General features: G+C 49.2%; 1 long non-coding RNA gene across 2 annotated transcripts; it reads left to right on the top strand.

The window, feature by feature from the left end:
• Positions 1-13,799: 13,799 nt before the first annotated feature.
• LOC128154777 (uncharacterized) lies at positions 13,800-21,427 on the top strand. 2 transcript variants are annotated; one of them, XR_008239421.1, is made up of 2 exons: positions 13,800-14,071; positions 19,098-21,427. It is a non-coding gene; the product is annotated as an uncharacterized LOC128154777 (long non-coding RNA). The 2 variants fall into 2 exon arrangements; XR_008239422.1 differs by having other exon boundaries at positions 19,095-21,427.
• The last annotated feature ends 510 nt before the right edge of the window (positions 21,428-21,937 follow it).

Below are 21,937 nucleotides of genomic sequence, written 5' to 3'. Positions count from 1 at the left end.
TGTTCTGGCTTCATAAGTCACCGGTTCATTTCTCATACAGCTCTTTTAGAAACATATTTTTCCCCTTAAATATGTGGCCTGAAAGTGTGAACTGAGATTTATGCTGAAAAGAATTGGGAATGAATAGCAAATAGGTACTTGTTGGAGGAAAAAAAAATACTTTGGGCATTACAAAGAATCCTCCAATGCTGGGACTTATGAAGAGCATGTTCTGCCAAAGATGTAGGCATTTACCAGGGCCAGCTTTACCGCCCAGTGCAGCAATGATACTTAACCTTTGGGACGAGCCTTTCAGCTGTAGGTCTCTACTCGGGAGGAGTCACCAGCATTTGACATCTGGGGAAACTGAGGCACTGCCGCACCTTCTACCAAGACGGGGACTGTTAGAGGTCAAATGCCTCCCAGAGCCTTCCCATTTCCCTTTTCATGACGATTTGCGTGGTGCTCTATATCGCACTGTTGCAGACAAAATTTGGCCAAGGAACCATATAATTAATTGAAATTTAAAAAGACTCCAGACAATATTGATGTCTACGATTTAGCATCCTCTTGGTTTCTATTCTGCTCACAGGTTAAATTGATCATGGGTCCATTTTGGCTTATTTTATCTCTCCCTTCCTTGAAGTGATTGAAATCTTAATAAACAAGGATAATATCGTCGCCAAAGTTTTAAGCAATAAACATATAAACAGAATGAAGAGAAGCAGAATGCTCACGTCTCTCAACAGTGAAAATTGTTCCGTTTTATTTTGCTGTAGCAGATGTTAAGTTTCCAATAATAAAATAAAATAAAAAATCTAAGGGAGACATTTAGCAAAGTATAGCTTTGCACTCCAGAGTTATCACTCCAATTTCAACTGGGACCATAAAGTTTTATGAGCTATTAAATTGTCCTAAACCTCCTTTAACACACTAGCTCTAATGTTGGCGATTAACCATTTAGAAAAAGGAGGTTACCTTAGCAGAGATCGGGCCATTTTCCTGCACTCTTATGCAGTCAATAACACTTTTCTATGGTAGAGCCATTTGCGGGAGTCTGTGGCTGGTAATTAGCCTGCATGCCCTGCAGGTAATGTAGCTGCAGTAGATGCAATCCCTCCCACAGAGCGAGGAGCATCAGCAGCACCAGGATGGATGCTCAGGAGAGCAGAGCTCTGGGCTGGGACTCTGGAGAGCAGAGGTAAAATCTCAGCTCCTTGTCTGGCTGCAGTTTTGGTTCCCCCATCCCCTCTCTCATTCAATAGGGGTTCTCACGATTTCTTCTTTCCCCATTTCCTTTTCTTTGGGTGACAAATCCATCTGAACATGGCCTTAGACCATGTTTTATTACCTTGCAGAAGAGACCCTTGATCTTAGCTTGAATCCCCTGGATGCTAGAGTGAAACTGGTCTGTACACAACCCAGGAAAAGGTTAACAGCAATTTCAGTTTGCACTTGCAGAGCTCTTTCCAGAGGAGAAACTTAAAAACGCTCCAGCCACATCCACAGAGTATCACAACACCCTCCAGAAGCGCAGTATTATTTTATTGATTTTTAAACAGGCGCAAACCCAGGAGCAGAGATGGCCTGGATCCACAAAACAATCTTCAGCCTGTTAAAGGGGACTTGTGGGACTTTGCCACTTGTAATCTGCCAAATGGCCACCCTTCACCTCCCTGCTGAACTGGTATGTAACCCTCTGGGCACCAAACTTCTGAATGTGCCATCGTTTTGACCGTGAGGTAGCCCAGCTGCCCGATGGTCTGGGCTGGCCACACCTGGAAACATCTGTCTTGAGAGAACTGAGCAGCATGGGGTTGTCTCACGCTGACGACTTGCAGGGATCTGGCGTTTCTCCTAAAATTTCTGCTATAGCTCCTCTTCTACCATAAGCTCTGGACGGTCTTGTGCCTTAGAGCCCTGCTAAGGGCTGGAGTGCAGGGGAGCACCCCCTTATTAAGATAGATGGTCGAATCCCCACTTTTCCCTGGTGTTACCTTGAACTTTTTGGGACCATGTGGGAAGCCACCAACAGGAGAAGTGGGACCTGCTCCCCCAGGAGCGCCTGGTGAACACAGCCCCGATGCACAGGGAAGAGCCAGGCTGGACCCTCCGGCAGGGCTGAGCCTGGGGTTAACGTGCACAGAGCGACTGGACGATGAGGCGCTGGGGAGAGGGTGGCTCCTTCCTGGGAGGAGTTTTGAAAGAAAGGGTAACCCCTGCTCTATTTTTGAAAGAAATGTCACAGAAGCCTTCTCCTGCATCCTGCACACTGCCGCTGTCGGGGCTCTGCTGCAGCACAGGGTGGCTTGGCAGCCCTCCGGGGTGGGAAATGTCTCCTCCCAAAAGCCCGATTCCCGTTTCCCCTCTGATAAGATCAGCAAAGACTAGTTTTCCCCCTAAATTTTTTTTAAGGCATTTCCTATTTTGAGTCTTTATTGACGGTTTCCCCTAGCCGAGGGCTGAGAGCAGACACCTCCCAAAGCCAGGGCAGGATGTCTTCCCCATGGTCACCCTCTCATAAAGATGCATTAGGAGATGCTTCAAAGCCTCCAGTACCTGTGAGAGGAGCAAGGCAGACCCCACCATCAGTCTCCTCTATTATAGCACAGCCCATGTTCCAGGTTTGCCTGATCTGGAGGGTCTTTCCTTTCTTCTCAACCATCCACTGTGGTTAAAATCCTAACTGGGACTTCAAACTCATGTACAGTCGGTGCAACAAGCCAGCGTGCTAGCCTGTTCTGGTGAGCAAGGAGGAGGGTTATCTGACTTTGATTCTTCATCAGACTTTGAGGACATGGCTCACCGGGTTTGTGTACGCTGCAGCCTTTTTTTTTTGATTAAAAAGATGCGTTCTGCTGTCCAAGATGCCTCAGACATCAGCAGAAACTGCATTAAGAACAGTCATTTAGTACAGCAAGCCCCAGGCTTCAAAAATGCTCTGACTAAGCCTGTCTTCACTGGTAGAGATGTCTCCTATGTTCCGTACCACAGAGAAACAAGGTTTAACTGATGCAAGCTTGGAGACTAATAGGACAGTCCATCTACAATTAGCTGGAGGTTTAAACTTTTGGAGCCATATCTTCTTCTGCAGCTGGGGTAGGGCTCAGAGGAAGAAATCCCTCAGATGTAGCACACTACATTGCAGTGGACGTTTTGATTGAGCAAGTTTTAAGACTGAGTCAGAGAGATTTCCTAACACCTCTTCCCTCCCCGCACTCCCCAGATAACAAACATCAGCTCTGAAAGACAGAAAAGCTCTGTTTCTCGCTCATCCCAACTGGAGACAGCCGGCCTGGAGTCAGATGCGGACCCAGTGGTCCCCTGCCCGGAGGCTGTGAGCTTCCCTCTGCAATCTTCAATTGCCCTCAACTATTACTGAGATGAGGGGCACCCTAAAAATGACACATACCCTAATAGAGCTTGAGTTCACAGTTTTCTTCTTCCAAACCCCCCTTTCTCGAGTTAAAGTAGCCCCGATAGAGGAGTCCCGTTCTCTACTGGTCCCTAGAAGACTTCCCAGCATCTTCCCAGAAAACAAGCCCCAGCTGGAGCAGGCCATGGTCTTATATAGCAGCCTCAATGTCCCAGCTTGCTCTGCTGGGGCTTCTGGACCCACACAAGTGTGTTTTCCTCACCCTAAGGGGTTCTTGGTCAGAGGGAGTAAAAGACCCAAGACCCCAGGAGGTGCTTTGTTGCTCAGCTTTAATAGTTAAAGGGATGACAATAAATGCAAGGCCCTATTCAAACCAGAGACCTGTCAGCATTTCCAGGCCATTCATGTGCCTCTTTCAGTTCCTTTGCTTTCCTTATAATGTATGTAGATGGAGAATGCAAATACCATGGTGAGAAAACTGACCTTTTGGATGAATGTCACCAAGTTCTGCAGCAGTGGGAGTGTTTGCATTCAGTCGTTAGCTTTAGCCTGTACAATTATTTATATATATCCCTGTAAGACTCGATGAGATGACTCAAAAATGGTTTTGACCTTGCTTGTTCTGGTGGTTTGATGGGCTGCAGTCCTTAAATGTTGTGTTGCTAACATCAATGCTAGCCTTTCAAATTAGCAACCCCTAACAGGTACCTGGGTCTACCACTGCCCTAGAAATGCCATCGTTCTATAGCTGGGAAAACCAGCCAGCAGTCTGAGATTACACCTCCAGGAATGGAGTCATCTAAACTCCATTACTAACATGATGTTTAATGTTGGAAACCTAAAATACGAGGTATTGAGCTTGAAATTCCTGAGGGACCTTGTTTCCAGGGCTTTTAATTGATGAAGTCAGCTTCAAAGGCACCCCAAAGCATCCCTCTTTGGCCATGATGAGCTGAGTATGACCACACAGCATGCCGCCGGTGCTGCTCTGGAGTGACAAACAGTTCTTCATAGAAAATAAGCCCAAAATGCAGCTTCGGTAGCACTTCAGAAAACCTTGGCCACACCAGCCATGCCTGCAGGAATCTCACAGTGCTTCCTCAGCCCTCGCCTCCATAGGAGGGGGTTTGAAGGCTGAGTTGGCATGATCTCAAACTTTTCTCCTGTACGGATTTCACACTGTTTGAAGAAAAAATGTTCCCTGCGCCGCATTACAGGCAAGCAGTCTGCCTGGCTGCTGGGGTCCCTCGCTCTGAATCCTAACTCTTTGCTTTTGTGCTTGCTCGCCTCTCGTTGAAGCTCTGTTGAATTTCATTCCAGCAGACAGTCTTACATCGCACGCTTCCTTTATGTGATGTTATAATCTGCCTCTGTCATTCTCGAGGTGGTCGGCTGAGCACGCTAGGCTGAGCCTCGTGCATGGAGAGTGGCTTACGGCACGAAAACCTGGGAGGGGGTTTGGGGTGAGCTGTGGAGGATCAGAGACAGAGCCGGGAGTCATCCGAGTGGGGGTCCAGAGGCTTGGCCACCATGGGTCTGTCTCTCCATCCTGCCAGACTCCAGCCTGTCACCGTCATTTTGACATCCAGCACCTCCAAACCCTTTCCTCTTCCTTTTCAGCCCTTATTTTACATGCCACAGCCGTCCTGTCGCCTGCATCTCAGTGATGTAGCTCGGAGAAATTAGGGCAACTGCTGTACAGGGTTTTTATTAGTATTGCCAAACTCTTTCAGCATTTTTAGAAAGGGCTTGAAAAGAGGCCAAGTCATTTCTCCTTCTTCTGTTTCTTTTCCTCCACCTCCTCCCTCACCACCCCCCCCCTTTGCTGTCTGCGGATGCTTTGGGATGAATTAATTTAGACGTGTGGTTTTGAATGTTTTTGGCTCCTGGTTATCGAGCCATTCAGCAGTTCTGGGAGCCTCCCCCATCGGCTGTTATTGAACCAGACAGAGAGGGGCGGAGGAGATGGCAGCGGCCTGATTTGTTGGCTTGTTAGTTCTGCTCCTGCAAACCGTCCATCGTCTCATGTTTCTGCAGGCTGACAGGGAGAGACGGCAGCCAAAATGCTCCTCGCGGGCTAGCCGCGGAGCGATGCCACTACACGGGATCATCGCTGGCATCTTGGTGGCAGTGAAAATGGGTGGTTTCTCTGTTTTCCCTTTGCCTCCCCCAGCCTTCCATCCCTGGGTCAGGCTGTCACCCCAGCTCTGCTCTGGGATCCCCGTCAGTGTCTCAGCGAGGTATTTTTAGCCCCAAGTGGAGGCAGAGCCGACTGAGCGACAGCGATATGCATGTGGAGAAGACCTTCTCTCCGGTCCTTGCTTGAATCCTGGTCTGGCTTTGATTTCTCCTCCTTGGGGAGGCTCAGGCTCTGCTCCAAACTGCAGGAGCCCTGGTCCAAGGGCAGCCCTGCCTGCTCCCCCAGCCCCACGGTGACCTCCGTGCCGAGGCAGGGCTCGGTGGGCACCGGTGCCATTGGCAGAGCTGGGCTCACCACTGCTAAAGGACCAGCGAGCTCCGGGCTTTCCTGGAGCCTCCCGTAATGTAAGCAGAAGCAGAGATAACCACTAAATCCTTCTGAAAAGCACTTCCTACCGGTGCCGCACCAGGGGGTAGTGCTGAGACCCTTTAATCATAGGGAGGATTGTTAGAATTCATTATTTTCTCAGCTTTCTAGTTAAATTTTAAAAGCCCACCTGAAACTCTCATTATTCCCTGTCAAGACTTTCTTTGAGTATACTTCTGCTCTGATTTCATACTAGGCTAATATCTAAGAAAAATATTATCTCTCCGCTTGGCTTACTGCCATCCTGGCCGTGTTAGTATTTCAGTGGTGGATGAAGCCACTCCAGTTTATTTATGTAGCTGGTAAAGCCGCCCCTCGAGACGGGGGACGCGGCAGGACTCCCCTTGCTCCGAACTTGGGGCTCAAGTACAGTAGGGCCTGGTGGAAATCCCATATGGCTTTAAACCATCACCACGTGCATGCCGTGGCTCCGCACCAGGCGCAGCTCTCTTCCTGGAGCTCTACTTAGACATCTGTGCTTTAAACAGCAAAGAAAAAGTGCAGAGCTCTAATTCATGCCATTCACAGGGTAGTATCAGGAACTGGTAGAAAGTCTTTGGGTGCAGAAGTTCCTGTTTTTCATCTCTTTCATCTGTCTTCCTCATTAGGTACCAGATTAAAGTGTCAGAGGTGCAAACAGACAATTTGAGGGGCTGCGGTGGGCTTTGGAGCTTTTGTTTTGGTAATTTAGGCTTAGATCCAGAGAGGTTTTGGAGATGTAACTCCCATTGGTATCATTAAAATCCTCCTGAGATTTACCACCAGAGCCCTGATGGGAAGAGGGCTGGTGCTGGGGCTGGACTGGGAGCTCGCCACACCAACAGCCCCTGGAAGGGTTTTTTTCAATTGATCTCTTTGAGAGAGGGTTAACACACCCCCAAAAAGGGACTTTTGGCTCCAACCTGTACCAAAGCATGAACTGTATGGGTGTGAGCACACTTCTCTCCATCATTGAACCCCGATGCACTCAGGGAGTGTGCACCACTTTTCCTGCAAGCTCAAATCACTCCAGGCCGTGGTGAAGAGAACAGCATTACTCTAGGTTGGGCTTTTTTTTGCCAGCGTTACTGCCAGGGCTGTCTGCTACCCGAGCTGAGTCAGGCAGGCACTGCCATGGCTATTTCTCACAGAGCTCTGGCTGCCATCCCAGAAGCAGGTACGGCCACATGAGAAAGTTAACACGAGGTAACCTAGGGTGTGAATTTATGGCACAGCAGCTGCTCCCTGGCCGTGGCCGAAGTGCACGTTTACCCCATGGCGAATGCAAAGAGCTCCGTGATCTGCTGCCCTGTGGGGATGGGGACGAACTGCCCGCGGGGAAGGAGCAGGGACGCAGACACCGCTGAGCAAACCTTACAAACCTACACCACGGGGGGGGCTTGTGCAGGGAATTATCCTGAAATATTTGCAGCAGGAAAACACTGTGCAAAGAGCTCTGCTGGTAAATTCCTTCTGCTCACAAGGCTGCAGGAGCTGGGACTGGAGGATGCTTTAATGCACTCATCTCGCACAGACCATTTGATGCATCTCCTCCATGCGAGAGGGGGAAGAATAGAGAAGAACGTGTGAGGGCAGAGGAGAGCGGTGCCAGCGCTGTTGAGTGTCTGAGGGGGATGGCGGCGAGGCACTCCGCGAGCAGCCTTTCTCCAGCTGGGTTCCTCTTTTGCAATTCCAGCGTCTTGTTTGTCAGTAATTTATATTGACAGAGTCTTTCAAAACACTTTAGGGTTGTTTACAACATTGAGCAAGAACATTTTGTCTCATGTCCTCTTCATTCTTAAAGATGATCCTGTTCTTCGTCCATCCCCCTGCTCCCCTCCGCTGGCTCACAGGAGAAGCTGCCCATTGCTCTCTGCAAACCCGATGGCCTAGAAAAGAACCTGCAAATCTACTTGGTGTGATGCTCCTTCCTCTCTAATTACTAATTAGCTTTTCCAATCAGGGAAAAAGCACATTTTCAATGGCAGAAACCTCCCCGCACCAGAAGCTCTTGCTCACGTGTGTGTGTCGTTGCACATGGAGCGTGGTTGTGAATTGCTGGGAGCCAACGTGACACAAATGCTGCAACGAGAAATGGGCATATTTGGGTTCTGCTCCAGCACCCCCACATCATCATCTGAGCTGGTGGCCCAGGCCACCCCTGATGTTTTCTTTTCAAGCACTGAGTGCAAGAAGCAAGAGTGTTGCTGGAGCCCAGCGAGAGCTCGGCCTGTAGCAAGCCCTCTCCTCTCCATCCCTCCTGATTTCTGCAGCCTTTTGCACTGGTCTGACCCATCTGGATATTGTGGTTGTCCCTTGTTCCCTGGCACATTGTCCTAAGGGCGTTGGGAAGACGATTCTCTTATGAAGCCTACGTCCAGTCCTGTCCCCATCCCACCAGCAATGACCAATTTAAAACCTTTTAAAAGTCTTCTTCAGCCTTGCAGGCAGAGGCCTTTTGAAACCCCTTAACATAGGGAAATGAAGTAAAGGACTTGGGCTTTCCGGCAAGTCTTGTATGGTCTGTGCTCAAGTCTGCATTGCCGTGCTCTCACTGCCTGTGTCCTATTCCAGTTACATTAAAGCTTATACACATTTGACTACCCATGCCACAGTAATCCTCCCATTTGCAATTACCTAAGAAGGCTGGAGTGCCCAATTGTTTTAGAGTCTGCTGTTTTACATGCCTGTGGCTTTGATTAAGACTTTTCATCTTTCAGGCAGACATCAAAGTGAAACCTTGAGTTTTCCAGTGCTGCATCGTGGGCTTGGGGTGTTCTTACTGCTTCCTTGTGATTAGCAGATGAGCTGCCTGGATAGCAAAGCAGCGGGGAGGGAGTGCTGTGCCCCAGCAGACAGAGGAGCAGGAATGAGGACATTTCACCAAAATCTTCCTCCTCCTGCCCTGGTCTTTTCTATCCTTCCTTCCGACCCTGCTCCGAGAGCTTGCCCAGATGGCCAAGCACATCCACTAAACCTGTTATCATTGAGCACTGTTTCCAGGAGGGCACAAATCTAGTAAACTCAGGAAAAAAGCACCAAACAGTGCTTTGGCTTCTAATCCCAGCCTTTGGCATGGCTTTCAGCCACTTGGTACAATCAGTAGCCTCGTACCAAAATCGGTAAAGCAATGGAGGTTTTGGCAAGGTGTAGGTCTGTCCTGATGATTTTCCCCATCCGTAAAGGCATGCTCCCGCACTCCTCCTTCCTCTCCCTGTTCATTAGGACAACAGTCACAACAGCACTCACCCAAATTAATCCCCCTCCTACCTCCATACCTATTCTTTTGCAGAGAGGTACTCATCTGGAGGACAGGTAAGAAGGGTTTCCAGGCCTATTTGTTGCTGTGTCCCCTCATAAATTGCTCTGCAGGCCTAATCAGCCGTGACACTGCTGGGAAACTCATTTAAATACATTAAGAGGGAAAATGGGGGCATGCGTCTCAGGGAGGCTTCCCTACACATGGCATCTGGCTGATGAGAGAGTCTGTCAGGAGCAGCCTGTGTGGTGGATGCTCCCCGCGATGATAACTGTTCAAAGTGGATGAGCTTTCTGTCAACAACTTAATAATCTGCGTCTGCCACAATCCCGTGTCAGCCAACACTCCTGTAACGGATGGCGGATAAGGAGGAGGTTAGACTGGGGAAAATGGGCTGTTTTGTCAGCACAACGTTCTTGTCAACAAAAAAGACTCTGGAAAAGCTCGCTGGCTCCTTTGGAGCTCGCCTGGCATGATTCACCAGCTTGGTTAGTCCCAAAGCCTTTCTCCAACAGCGACTGCAGCTGAAGAAACGGCAAAAAACCCTGCAGTAAGCAGATGTGGTTGAGCCTCCTCCTAACCCAAGCAATTAGCCTGGTTTTCATCCTGAAGCTTTTCTATCTCTTCCCCACATCTTTATTTTTTTAACTATTGCTCTTGTGTGTGTACAATTTCTTATTATCCTTTGTGAATTCAGTCCACACTGAAACTCTGCTACAGCTTTGCCCTGCGGCGAGGAGACCCGCAGCTGAGCTACCCTCCATGCGGAGAAACCTTCCCTTTTATCCTCAAAATCAGTGAGAAAAATAGAAGCGAGGACCTGAGATGTGGCACATCTCCCCCAGACCAGGTCCCAGTTCTGCCTCTGGATGAGCTGATGTGAACCTGGGCACTCATGGGGTGGAGGAGGCTGCTGCCTGCCAGCAGCTCCAAGTCCTGTAGCCCTTCTTCACCCTGGGCTTGTCCCAGTCCCACCACGGCTGAAGCATGATGGTCCCATCACCCAGCTCATGCTGTGGAGCTGGAGGCACTGGGGGGACCAAGCCCAGAGCTTGGATCTGGGGACTGGCAGGAGACCGGTCCATCCTCGTTGCACAACAGGAGCCATCCCATGGGCTTCTTCTGGGGAAAAAGAAGGAATTAGTACTTGGGGAGCATATTCGTCTGGCTGCTTGAGGCCAGGGCTCAGCACTCTGGAATGCCAGAGCGATAACACGGCACGAGAGCGGACGTTTAAAGGGGCTGTGGAGGCAAACAGCAACCCCGTGACCTGTCCAGGCTGCAGCCCAAAATTTGCAGCTTTAAGCTGCTGCTGCAACCGAGAGAAGTTGATTGGAAGGACTGACGCCCAAGGCTCAGTTCCTCGGCTGGTTTCTGACAGAGTTTCTTCACATTTAACGGTGCTTCCTCTGCTTTGTATGAGCAGAGGACCTGGCCCACTGTGTGCAAAATCAGCCACTCGTTAACATTGCCTGCAATCCCTCAGTGCAGGGGTGAAATGAAAGCAGATGCCAAATTGCCACCCGGAGCAAATTTTTTACAATTGAATTACAATTGGCTGGAGACAGTGGGAGTTTTTCATTCATATTAACTGTGTAACAAAGCACTTGGAGGCTGCTGCTGCACTGGATTTCAGACTCGGGTCCAGCACCGCTCCCCGCACGTAGCAGCATCTTCAGAGCGTCTTCATCGGCCATTGGCACCGCGAACCTCCAGCTGCAGCTTGCAGTGCCACAGGACCCCGTTCTTGTCTTGTCGTTAACCTAGGCTTTGCAAGGAAGCTGGGGTAGAAGGCTTCAGGCAGTGCCAGGCAGCAGTGCTGTGAGTATTAAACTTCCACCTGTTCCACCACAGATTGACATGCCACATTATGTTATATGTTCGTTAGCAATGGTGCTTCTGTTACGCACTAAAATTTCTTTCATGTCATCAAATTATGTAAAAAAATATTAAATCAAGACATCCCCTAAAGTAAAATAAAATTTAAAGCTCTTATTTTTTATTTAGGAAGGCATTCAAGATTTCATTTTTTAATTTTTGTTTTCAGTTTTGAAAGTAAATTTGGAATATTTTCCCAAATGATATTTTAATGTCTGGAGAACTGGAAGAATTTTCCCTGAAGTACATGGAAATGTTCAAGGTGACATCAGCATGGCCTCCCAGGGAACCCCAGCCTCTGTGGCATGGACCTCCCCACCATGAAACTACCAGGATACGTGCCCTGGGTCTCTTACAGCTTTGTTCAAACAATGCTGCTATTGGGATTGGAGCTAATTAGCTTAAGGCTAGCCTGGATATGTCTACATATGATGCAATCACATTTCTGACTGCAGCGAGATACACTCTGTCACTTTTTGCTGGGAAGTTTTTGATGTGTTTAAGACAGAAAACATTTGTGGGCAGATTTTGAAATGTAGGCAACGTACGCCCACGAAACCCAACCTCTATGAAACTTTCTCTTTGTAGGAAACATACTGATGTTAACAATTTTTCATGTATAAATTCTTGTTTTTATGAAGAACAGTCATGGGATATTTGTTTGAATCAGACATTTGATATCCATATATATGTATGGCTCTATAGCTCCCAACTCATTTGGTAAATTCACCATTAGCCTTATCCACTTATGCATTCAGTCTGAAAAGTCTGCTAGAACAGCATGGAAAATCGAAGTCACTTTTGCCTGGCTCAGAAAGAAAAGTCTTGCAAGCGGCCAACATCTGCTTTCACCTTGCAGCTTCTGGAAGGGCCAAGGGGAGCAGGGAAAAGGCAGGGAGAGGACGAGCGTGTGATGTGGGAGCAATCACGCTGATGGACCCCATGAAAAAAACCAATCAATCATCTTTCAGAGTAATTCAACCCGAGTTCATCCTCAGTACCTAGGTGAGATTGAGTCAATCTGCCGGTGCAATGTCCAGATACCCAGAGCAGAGCGTGGGACGTACAGTCACACCATGGACCAGTCTGCTCCTGGCTGTCAGACTAGGAGCAGGGTCAGGCAATCACAAGCAATAACATGAGCACGTTCTGCCCCCTTTCCTAGGACAAGTAACGGGTGAAGGACGGCGGTAATATGAAGCAAACAGTCCCAATGGCTTGATATCATCTGGCTTCACCCCCGGGCATGTTCTAGCTCGGTGCCACAGCTGGGTTTCTCGGCGTGGTGGTTTCTGTACCGAGTCCATGCCCTCCTTTCTCCCCTTCTGTCTCCCCGTCACAATGCCTTGCCTGGCTGATTTTGTGCTCAGAAGTAACATTGCTGGTTTAAATGCTGGCAGCTGGTGACATTTTCCCTTGGAGTCAAATAGCAAAATGTCTGGTCTCCCAAGCCAGCCTGGGAAGGCTGGCTTTGCTGGTCCAAGCACAAATATTTCTGGCAAGGCATGCTCGCTGCAAGAGTTTGCGGTTGATCTCACTCATTTCCTCAGTGCTAAGGAAATGCAAAGGGATTTTCAGTGGATTCTCCATAACCTCATTTTCAAGATGAGGATTGCTTGAGCAGAATAGAGCTCAAGTTCTCAAATGCTCTGCAAAATCACTCCCGGTGTCACCGTGGGATCAGGAGCCACTCCACTGTTGTCAGGGATGAGCCACTAACACAAAACTACTGGCACCGTCGAGCACCCGTCCTTATTTACATGGCTTCAACATTTGTGAAGGCTCAGAGTTATTCATTTCCCTTTAATGGAAAACATGACGTTTTGGGAAAGACGGGCCAAGCTGGGCATAAAACTCTTCGAGTCATTTATCCAGGTAAAGCAATGTTACCTTCACATCCTGTTTTCAGAAAAGGTTTAGGGATTCGGGCAGGTGCCCACATCCTGTTTCATCGGGAGTTGAATGTTTAACTCAATCAGACTCCTTTGGAAAGCCTGGTTTAACCCCACACTTCACTTCAGATGTGTCCTTTGGTCTCACGGAAGCCAACGGGATTCCTGTACATTGCTTAAAGTTTAACTGATGGTTGCATGAGTGGCTGAATCAAAATCCAAACATTCAGCTGCAGTTCTTGGGCCAGAAGTAACCCTGCTTTTAATAGGATCTGCTTTGCACTGGCACTTGTGAATTTGTAGAACTCAAAGCACTTTGCAAAGACCTAAGCATCGATGCTGACTTCTTGTAGGTGGGAAAAATGAGTTGCAAAAGGTCACCTGGAATGGTCCAGCGAGGTGGTGGGCAAGGCCACCCCCATGTCCTAGCCCAGGGCTCTGCCTCCTGAGGGTACTTCGCCTCGCTTCTCGAGGGGTTGGGGTATACGTGGTGGGACTGGCAGCAGACTGGCACTGTCTGCGTAGATTTTGGATCCAGGCAACATCAGTATAATGGCAGTTTCCATGCAGGCAGCCTTGGAGCTGTGGAAGGAAGGACCAGCAAAAGGAGGTCTCTGAAACGAATGAGTTTTTGCATGTCAGGGTCATTCTCCCTCTGTACTGAGTACCAAAATGGAAGCCCTTCTGCTGGTTCTGGAGGAGGGAGGAGGGCTGAGCCTGAAATATGTTTTTAACCTGATCTCAGCAGAGCTCTTGCCTTTCAGACTGTTTTAAAAAGAATATTTTTTTTCTTTTTTATCCTTTTCTTTGCATGGGGAAAGCTGCCAGAGGAGGACTGAGCAGTTTCTGTGTGCATGGATCCAGCTCATTTCCAGGCAGGAGCCAGGCAGGGAGCAGGGAATAAGCCCCATGTACAAGTCATGCATATGTTTCACAACCAAATCCCAGACCCACTTCCCAGCCCTAGCTCCGTGTTTGCACTTTGCCTTTGGAAAGAGAGGGCTTTGTACCTGCCAGAGGACCCGATCCACCTGGGTATCTGGAAAAGCTTCTCCAGATCCATTTCCAAGAGCAAGCCTCTCTCGGAAATGGTGTAAATCAGGAGCATGACTCTACTGAATGAGGAGCAGAAAAGCCAGGAGGTAAGGTTTAAAATAAACCCCTAATTTGCTGCATCTTTTCTTTCTGCTGAGAATGGAAGCAGCACACACAGAAGCCCGGGTTGCTTTTACCGAGGATCACCTACAGTTCCTCAGTTTCTAAAGAAGTAACCTTAAATCTCTCCTTGTTTTGGCACCTTGCCCCCTTTGGGCAGCCACGTGGGGCCAATTTCACCTGCCCTGAGCAGTGGCTTCCCACGATAGCATATTCTTTTTTCTAAATATATTCATTTTGAAATCTGCTTCTTTAATGCAAAACCTTCTTGCTGCTCTGAAATGAAACAGGGCCGTAGCTTCCCTGGCTTGGGCTGGCTTGGCCCTGGCTTTACAGATGGGATTATTGCTCTCTTGGCAGGAGTCACGCAGAAGTAGCTTTTGCACATTTCAGAGTGAAGCTAGTTCTTGGCATTGCCGGAGTGTTGCTCATGTCCAAATATCTCTAAGCCCTTCAAGACCATTTAGGTCAACCATTGCACATTGGGTTGTAGATCTGAACATGGGATTGAAAAGGCCACAAAACCTCTTGGGACGCAGTGGTGGATCTGATGCCATGAGCAAAGTTCAATTACATTTCTGGGCTGTGAGTGCGTTACAAACAGCAAACAGATGTCCCAATTCACCACTTTATACCTGAGGTCATCCCAGTACCAGATACATTACAGGCGGGTGGGAAGGGGGCTAAGGATCTTGTTTCACAGGTATTGATGTGGGAGGTTGAATGATCCAAATTTGGGGACTGATGCTGAAACAGATAGGCGTGTTCTGGAAATAGTCTGCTTTGGATATCCATCAAGAGATGCCACGCTTTGGAGCCTGTTCTTACAGCCTGGCACCAACCTAGAGCGAGCCTTGGACATGGCTGTGCATGTTCTCCTGCTTCATCACTCATGTACGCAGGTGGACATAGAAACCTCCTGCACAGCAGGAGATGTAGGCGGCACGGCCGTGAAGTGCCTCAACACAGACATCTGTTAAAGAGTGTGCGTGACAAAATCTTGTACCAATACAAACTGGCCTGCAAGGAAATAGAAAATAGAAATAGAAAGCCATCCTGTGACTCAAGATGTGTCTGTTAGCTAAAGCTGCCGAGCTGCAGTGATTGGACTCAGTCTCTGAGTCCGTATTGCTGCACTTACAGGGGAAAAAGCCTTTGACAGCAGCAGGTGGGAGATGTTTCTCCATTCACCACCATTTGTTTTGATGCTCCTATACGGCCTCCCTGTGGGAGCTCTGGTTTGGTATTACGGTCATAAGCATGATGCAGAATACAACTAAGGAGGGCTTTTATGGCTTATCCATGGGTCTCCAAATTCGTGTGCTAGATCTCCTCATTTCCTCAAGGGTCCTGAGACATTTGGGGCTCCTCTTCAGTCTCTACTCTCTCTGGAGTCCTGATTCTATGGACATTTCAATTATAATTACAATACTAGTAAAAAGGCCTTCTGGCATCCCTGGTTATGAATAAACCTGACCCCTCTGGGAAGACTAAATCCAGAATATCAGAAGTAAGGTCTTGAGGACAAGGTCTTGGAAAAGAGAAGAAAACATCCCTGTCCCATAGGAAAGGGAGGCAGGGCAGTCTCCTTCGCTCCCAAGCCAGGATGAAAATCACAGTCCTGGGAATTCTTTTCCTGAAGGGAAAATTCAACATTTCCTTTGCTTCAGTCTTATCAAAACATCTTGCTTTGACACAGCACGACAGCCTAACCATGACAGTCAGATCAATATGCTTCCAAGACATCTAAAGGAGTGTGATCTTTTCCAGCTCCAAATTAAGCAGAAGTTAGTCCTTCCCTGCAACATATTTTTGTGTTGCCATAGGAAGATGAATGGCCGTGCTGGCAGGACTTTCAATCAACAGGTCTGCTACCGGCAGCGTCGCCAGGAGCACTCACTGAACGGTTCTCACTCTTTTACCTGTGTCCTCGCAGGTGAGCCTGTCCTCGCATCCAAATTGAGGGGGTCAGGGGGAGCTGGGGATTTTCTTACACTCAGATCCTCTGATAATTGCTCCTGGGAGGATTTTGGTCTTTGCTCAGCCTGTAAGCCAAACCTGTTCTGCTTTCCTGGGCTTGCAGCTTCCTCAAAACCCATTACAAAGAGCCGTTGTAGGTCCTGCCCGTTGACATGCCTTGCGCTCCCGGCTTTCTGCAGCGAGCACAGTCATCGTCTGAAGAGGCACCTCTTGCCCACTTAGCCGGGAGATAAAGGCTGATTTGTCTTGAGTGGGAGGAAAGCATTGGGTGTGCTGCTGCCAGGTTTCGTGGTACGTGGTCGCCTGCTTTCGCTGCTGCTGCTGGGCTGGGCAGGCAAGTTTGCAGAACTCCCCGGGATGGTGGAGGCTGCGGAATGGGGACCCCCCGCTCCCTCCTCCCCACCTCCCTGCTGCTCTCCCTCCAAAGCTGCTGCATTTCGAGCTGCCTGCCGAGCAGGGATCGATGCGATGTGCCACAGCCGCTGAGCTGGCCGGGCCGGTGTAAGCCTGTGCTCTCAGGGGCGAAGGCAGCCCCCCCGGGGGGCTCAGGCTGTGGGTGCATTCGTGGCTCGAGGCCCAGTGGATTCAGAGGAAAGCATTCCTCCTCCCTGCCTTGCCTCACCTGGGGATGAAAAACAAGGACCCCCTCCCTCCCTCCGAGCTCTGTTTCTGTTTTGGTTTTCTTGCCTCCCCCAGCCCTCTCCATCCCAGCCCTGCTCGGCTGTTTTTCCCGCAGCGCGATGCTGTGAGTGGGTTCAGAAACACCCCCTCCAGCTGGGCAAGCCCCAGCGGCTTCAAACTCCCTGGGTTTGTCTGTGGGCTTCGGCTGTGGGATGGGCATGGGCATCACAGAGCCAAAAAATGCGGTGGGGGTTGCTTTGGGTGGGTCCTTTTCTATCCGTCCTGGGTTCGACAGGGAGAAAAACCTCAGTCTGAATCTAGCAGGGAAAAGCAAGCCAGCATATGGCTGGCTTTTTGCATCCTCTCTAGGGTGGCTTTTGCTATCTGTACTTGTCCAGTGTGAGCCTCCTAGCACCCATCACCTGTTAAGCTGGCCAGTTAGCCCAGTCCCTCTGCCCCTCTGGGACTGGGGAGAATTGGCTGCTGGATCCAGGTCCATTTTCTGTCTTTATGCCCTTCTCCTTCTGCCGGAGGAGGATGCTTGTGTGCAGCTGGGTACCAAATCTTGCCAGGCAGTCCAGCAGCCCGGCAGCCGTCAGTGTCACAGGGCTGCCCTGGGACAGAGGTGGGTCAGGGTGAATCAGTCACTGGGGACACAGGACTCGCGTGCCAGGAGACAGCAGGTTTCATCCCCAGCATCTCAGCCACCTCCTTCATCCCTGCCATCAGCTTGGCTAGGCTGGGGGCACTGGAAAGGAAGGAAAACTAAGAAAGCTTTAGCATAGGTGCTTAAGCATCACTGTACAAATCACATCTGGCTGATGGCTCTGTGAGTGGGGACAGCAACACGGCCCAGCCTCTCCTGGGTGACACAAGGCCACTTCAATGCAGAGCTGGCCCAATCCTCACTCTGCTCTGGTCATAGAGTAGATGCTAGTCAAAAATATATGCTTTCAGGGTGATACGGCAGATGTTGCGCTTGTGACAGATTATTGCATGCCTCAAGTGCTGCTGTAATGCTGGAGGTTTGGAGGCTAAGTGACTATAACCAGCTGAGCAGACTAATAACCCTGCAGAAACGCACTGCCTGCAGTGTTGTTTTCCTGCTTTACCAATGCAAAACTCAGAGTAAAAATGCAAGGCAGAATAGCAGGGAGGACCTTCCCCAGGACCCCAAATCCCACTTACAGATTGCTGTTGTCCGTGCCATGGTCCCTGCCAGAGAGCCTGCCCTGTTGCTGGGCTGGGTGCTGAATAGAGGGGCGAATTTCAGCAAAAGTTAAGTTGCAATGGAGCAAGAGAGGACCCAGGGAGGCATGGAGGATGAGAGTAAGAGCCGTGTGGTGGGTGAGGTGCCTTGCAAGTCACACTCAACTGCTGGGGGCTGTGTGGGGGCAGATGGTCAGCAGGCTGCCTTTGTTAGCGGTGGCTCAACCCTGCATTGGCCACAATCACAGGTCCCGGCACAAAGCCAAGGCTGGCTTAAGCCAGTAAAGAGTATCTGCTTTGCAAAATACCCAGAGGAGACACCTAAGAGGGAAGCTAGACCAGCCTTGCACCCAGCCCTGTGCACTGTGGAGCTTTCCAGGGAGCTGCCCATGTCCAGTGCATGAAAGCCCTTTCACCACCCTGGCCGTGTATGTCTGTCCCCCCTGGACTTCTGTTCTCCTTTGATCCTCTGGCTGCTAAAAGTGCTCCACAGTGCCCGTGCCCTTTGCCCGCTGACAGCGTAGCACCGGACTTCACCCCGAGGACACTGCTGCCAGCGAGACGATGCAAACTTGGGCTTGTGCAAACAGCCGGAGGCACGGACCTCGGCACGTGCCCCTTCGTGTGCTGCCCACTAACCCTGCTGTCCCCAGGGCAGGGGAATGGCTGGTCACCTCCAACCCGCCCAGTGCCACAGGCGGCATCGTCACGGTCCAGGAAGGGACGCGGGAAGACCTCATCAGGCTGCGGCTAATAATTGGATTGCGGCTAATGTGGAACAGTCCCTCGAATAGTTTCCTGATGTTGAGTTGCTCCTGGCAGGGTTCAGAGGGAGAGAAAGCTCCAGGGCTGGTGGGGGATCTGGAGCTCATTTCAAAAGGGCACTGCCGAGTCCTTTTTGGTCAAAAAATTGAAGGTAGCTTTCATGCCGTCAGTCCTTGGGGGAGAGAGGCTCCATGGTATAATGCAACGTAGAGCTGGAGCAAACTCTTTTTGGTCCTGGTGGGTTGAAATAGGAAAAAGAAGACAATGTGGGTCCTCCAAATACACAGTGCACATGTGCTGCCATACCAGAGGGAGCATGTGTCTCTGATTTACATGCAGTCTGGGAAGTGCCACATCCGCCTTATGTTTGGAATATTTCAGCTCTCCAAGGCCTGAATTTAACCCCTGCCCTCTCCTCCCTCCTGCATCTTCCAGCAGAGCCTGCAGCATCACTGCTCTTGCTCTTAGCGTACGTTCCGAGAAGAGCTCCATGCCGGAGGAAGCACAAGGAGGCTGATGGAGCGGAGGGCCTCCCAGTTTGTGCAGGTGTGTGTCACCTCGTCCAGGCATGTCACGACAAAGACCCGAGAGCAAGGAAACCGCAGCAGCCAGGCAAGACTTGCGAACCGTCGCTGCTCTGCTCTGAGCTACCCAAGTTGGCCGACTTCTTAAGGAGTGCGCCCACACACTGGGAGACATTGCTGTTTGTTGAATAAACCCAGAGAGCGGCGATGTGTATACATGATTTAAGAGCCATTTCTTCTTCTTTCAGCATGGAATCCGGCAAGTATAACCCCTGGGCGGTGGGACATTGAAGGATATGGCACAGGAGGGGGAAGTAAAGGCAGATATTTCTAGTGATTGTTCTGTGCTTTTCCTCTGTGCGCTTCCAGAAAGGGCTTCAACATGAAAAAGGATGTCAAGACAGGAAGGATATTGAGTTGGCTTCGGCTCTGTCATACAAATAGCTTAAGTGACCTTTCTCTAGCAAAACACCAACTATCGTAGTATGGATTTGTTCTAAAGGGTTGTCAGCTCTGGAAGAGTGCAGCTATTTCACAAGCAGGACATCCATAGATAGATAGATAGACAGAGAAATAGACAGATAGTGTGGGGTAGAGACAGAAATAGAGACAGACAAATGCAGCCTTCACAAAACCTTATTTTAACTGCCCTCATTTACAACATAGGTTTTGTTGGTTTTGATGCCTTTGGAAGGGGACTTCATGTATCTTCACACCATTCCTGAGTGTGGCAGTATTTGCACAGTGTTAATGTCTCAGGCCTGATCCTGTACTCCTTCCCTTCATGCATAGCTCCCACACGGATGGGGAAACTGAGGCATGTAGCAGCAAAGTAACTTCTAAAGGTCCCATGACGTGGGAAGGAAAGCCAGGCATGGCATCCTCCATCCTCTTTTCTAACCATTGCCCCTCGCTGTGTTGCCCGTTACGGTCCCTGTCACACCTTTAAGAAGATGTCACCTCCTTTAAAGGATGGTGAACACCCACCTTTGGGAGTCTGTGTGCATGCATGAGTCATGCAGACAGAGCCAAGAGTCGCGAGGTGGGAGCTGGGCACTTTCCAGGAAAAGCTGGGCTGAAACCACAGAAGCCATTTCCTCGCAGACTCGAGCCATTATCCCCCCCCCAGAAATGACTGCTTTGCACATGCTGAGCCCTCCTGAGGTTGAGATTTGCTCCCACATGTCCTCACCGCAGAGCTGCCGCTTGTCCATCCCCTGGGCTGCTCCCAGGAGGGTGTCCTGGCATGAGGACAGCCATGGGACCATCGCTGCCTCATTGCTCGTCTCACTCCTTCTGCAGCTTCCCTGGATTAACGACCCCTCTCTGCATTGCTGCCCTAAGCTTCTTGGTCAGTTTTAAAGCAAACCAGACACCATCCACTAAGAAAAATCACTACGCTGCTTTTGGAGAGGTGTAGACCTTTCCTGTGGGCCGCAACCCCTCTGGCTTCGAGGCAAAAAATCCATGGCTCCAGGCTCTTCCCACCGAAGAACAGGCACCCTTGGCTCCAAGTGCAAATTTTAGGATGTTATGCTCTCTTCTGGACTGCATTAGTCCCTAGAACATTGCAAGATGAGTAGAAGAATGGTCTTGGGAGAAGATGGCTTGAGGCTGCGATTGAGGGAGGTTGTATTTCCTTGTAGCTGAGGCTCCAGAGGTGCAAATTTTAACTTAGGTAATTAATTCACCCATTCCTTATGTCCAGGAGAGGTGAACTGAAGGGAAAAAAACCCACTCTAACTCTTGGGACACCATTACATTGCATTACTTTTCCTAGGTGGGACTTTATCTACAAGCTCAACCAGACAGCAGGAAAAAACAAGCCAAGAAATAGTTACATTACTCTGAGCTTGGCTACTCATAGGTAGCAAAGATTGTCAGAAACATTCTGAAAATGCCAAAATTCAGGGAATATTTCCCAGCTGCATCTCCCTGGCCCAGCCCTGCTCTCAATGAGAGATCCTCTTTGTTCACAGGCCGACTGACAGCAGTTGTGTGCGCTCTATAAACGTCGAATGGAAGAGACACTTTTAATGTAATTATAATTTAAGCATAAAATATGTCACTTCTGTAGGATTTTGTTGTCTGGTGCGTAATTACTTTATGGCACTATAAAAATATATTACATTATGATGCCTTGCTATGCTTTGCTCAAATAATTTATGACACGGTAATAGTGTGGAACAATATTCAAGACCATTGTATCCAATCTAGCATATAAATAAAAATTGTGGAAAATAATGATCTTGGTTAAATGCTCATTTAATTATTTTGCAGTCTTGGCTAAGGTTTTTTATCCCAGTTTCATTCCCCCATCCTCAACAGATTATATTCAAAATATCTAGAGGGAGACTTTTTAAGGCTCAGAGAAAATAGAGCTATATATGGGGGGGTTTTTTATATGCTGCCATTTCCAAACAACTGGAAAGAAGAAGCTTTTGCTGCAGGTTGACTGGAATTGAAAAAATTTTCAAAATTTCTTCCCAAGCAATATGTTGGAAACCTTTTCATTTCAAGCCCACTGAAACATTTTGCTGGCTTAAAAAACCAACACCCTTCCTTCTGCTTTTGAGGTTCTTAACATTTATGCCCTTGAAACGAAACCTTAGTGACTTTTGAAGCAAGATGTCGATTCAAAAAACCCAACCCCCTTTTTGCCTTAAAAACAGGCAAGTGAAACCTTTCTCTCTTTTCCTCTCAGCATCACTCCCTCGGGCGTCTGCTTTGACCACAAGTGGCAAAATGTTTCCC

The sequence above is a fragment of the Harpia harpyja genome, chromosome 19, assembly GCF_026419915.1.
Source record: "Harpia harpyja isolate bHarHar1 chromosome 19, bHarHar1 primary haplotype, whole genome shotgun sequence".
NCBI classification, from domain to species: domain Eukaryota; kingdom Metazoa; phylum Chordata; class Aves; order Accipitriformes; family Accipitridae; genus Harpia; species Harpia harpyja.
Note: the sequence above shows the minus strand (reverse complement) of the source record. Positions and strands in the feature narration are given on the sequence as shown.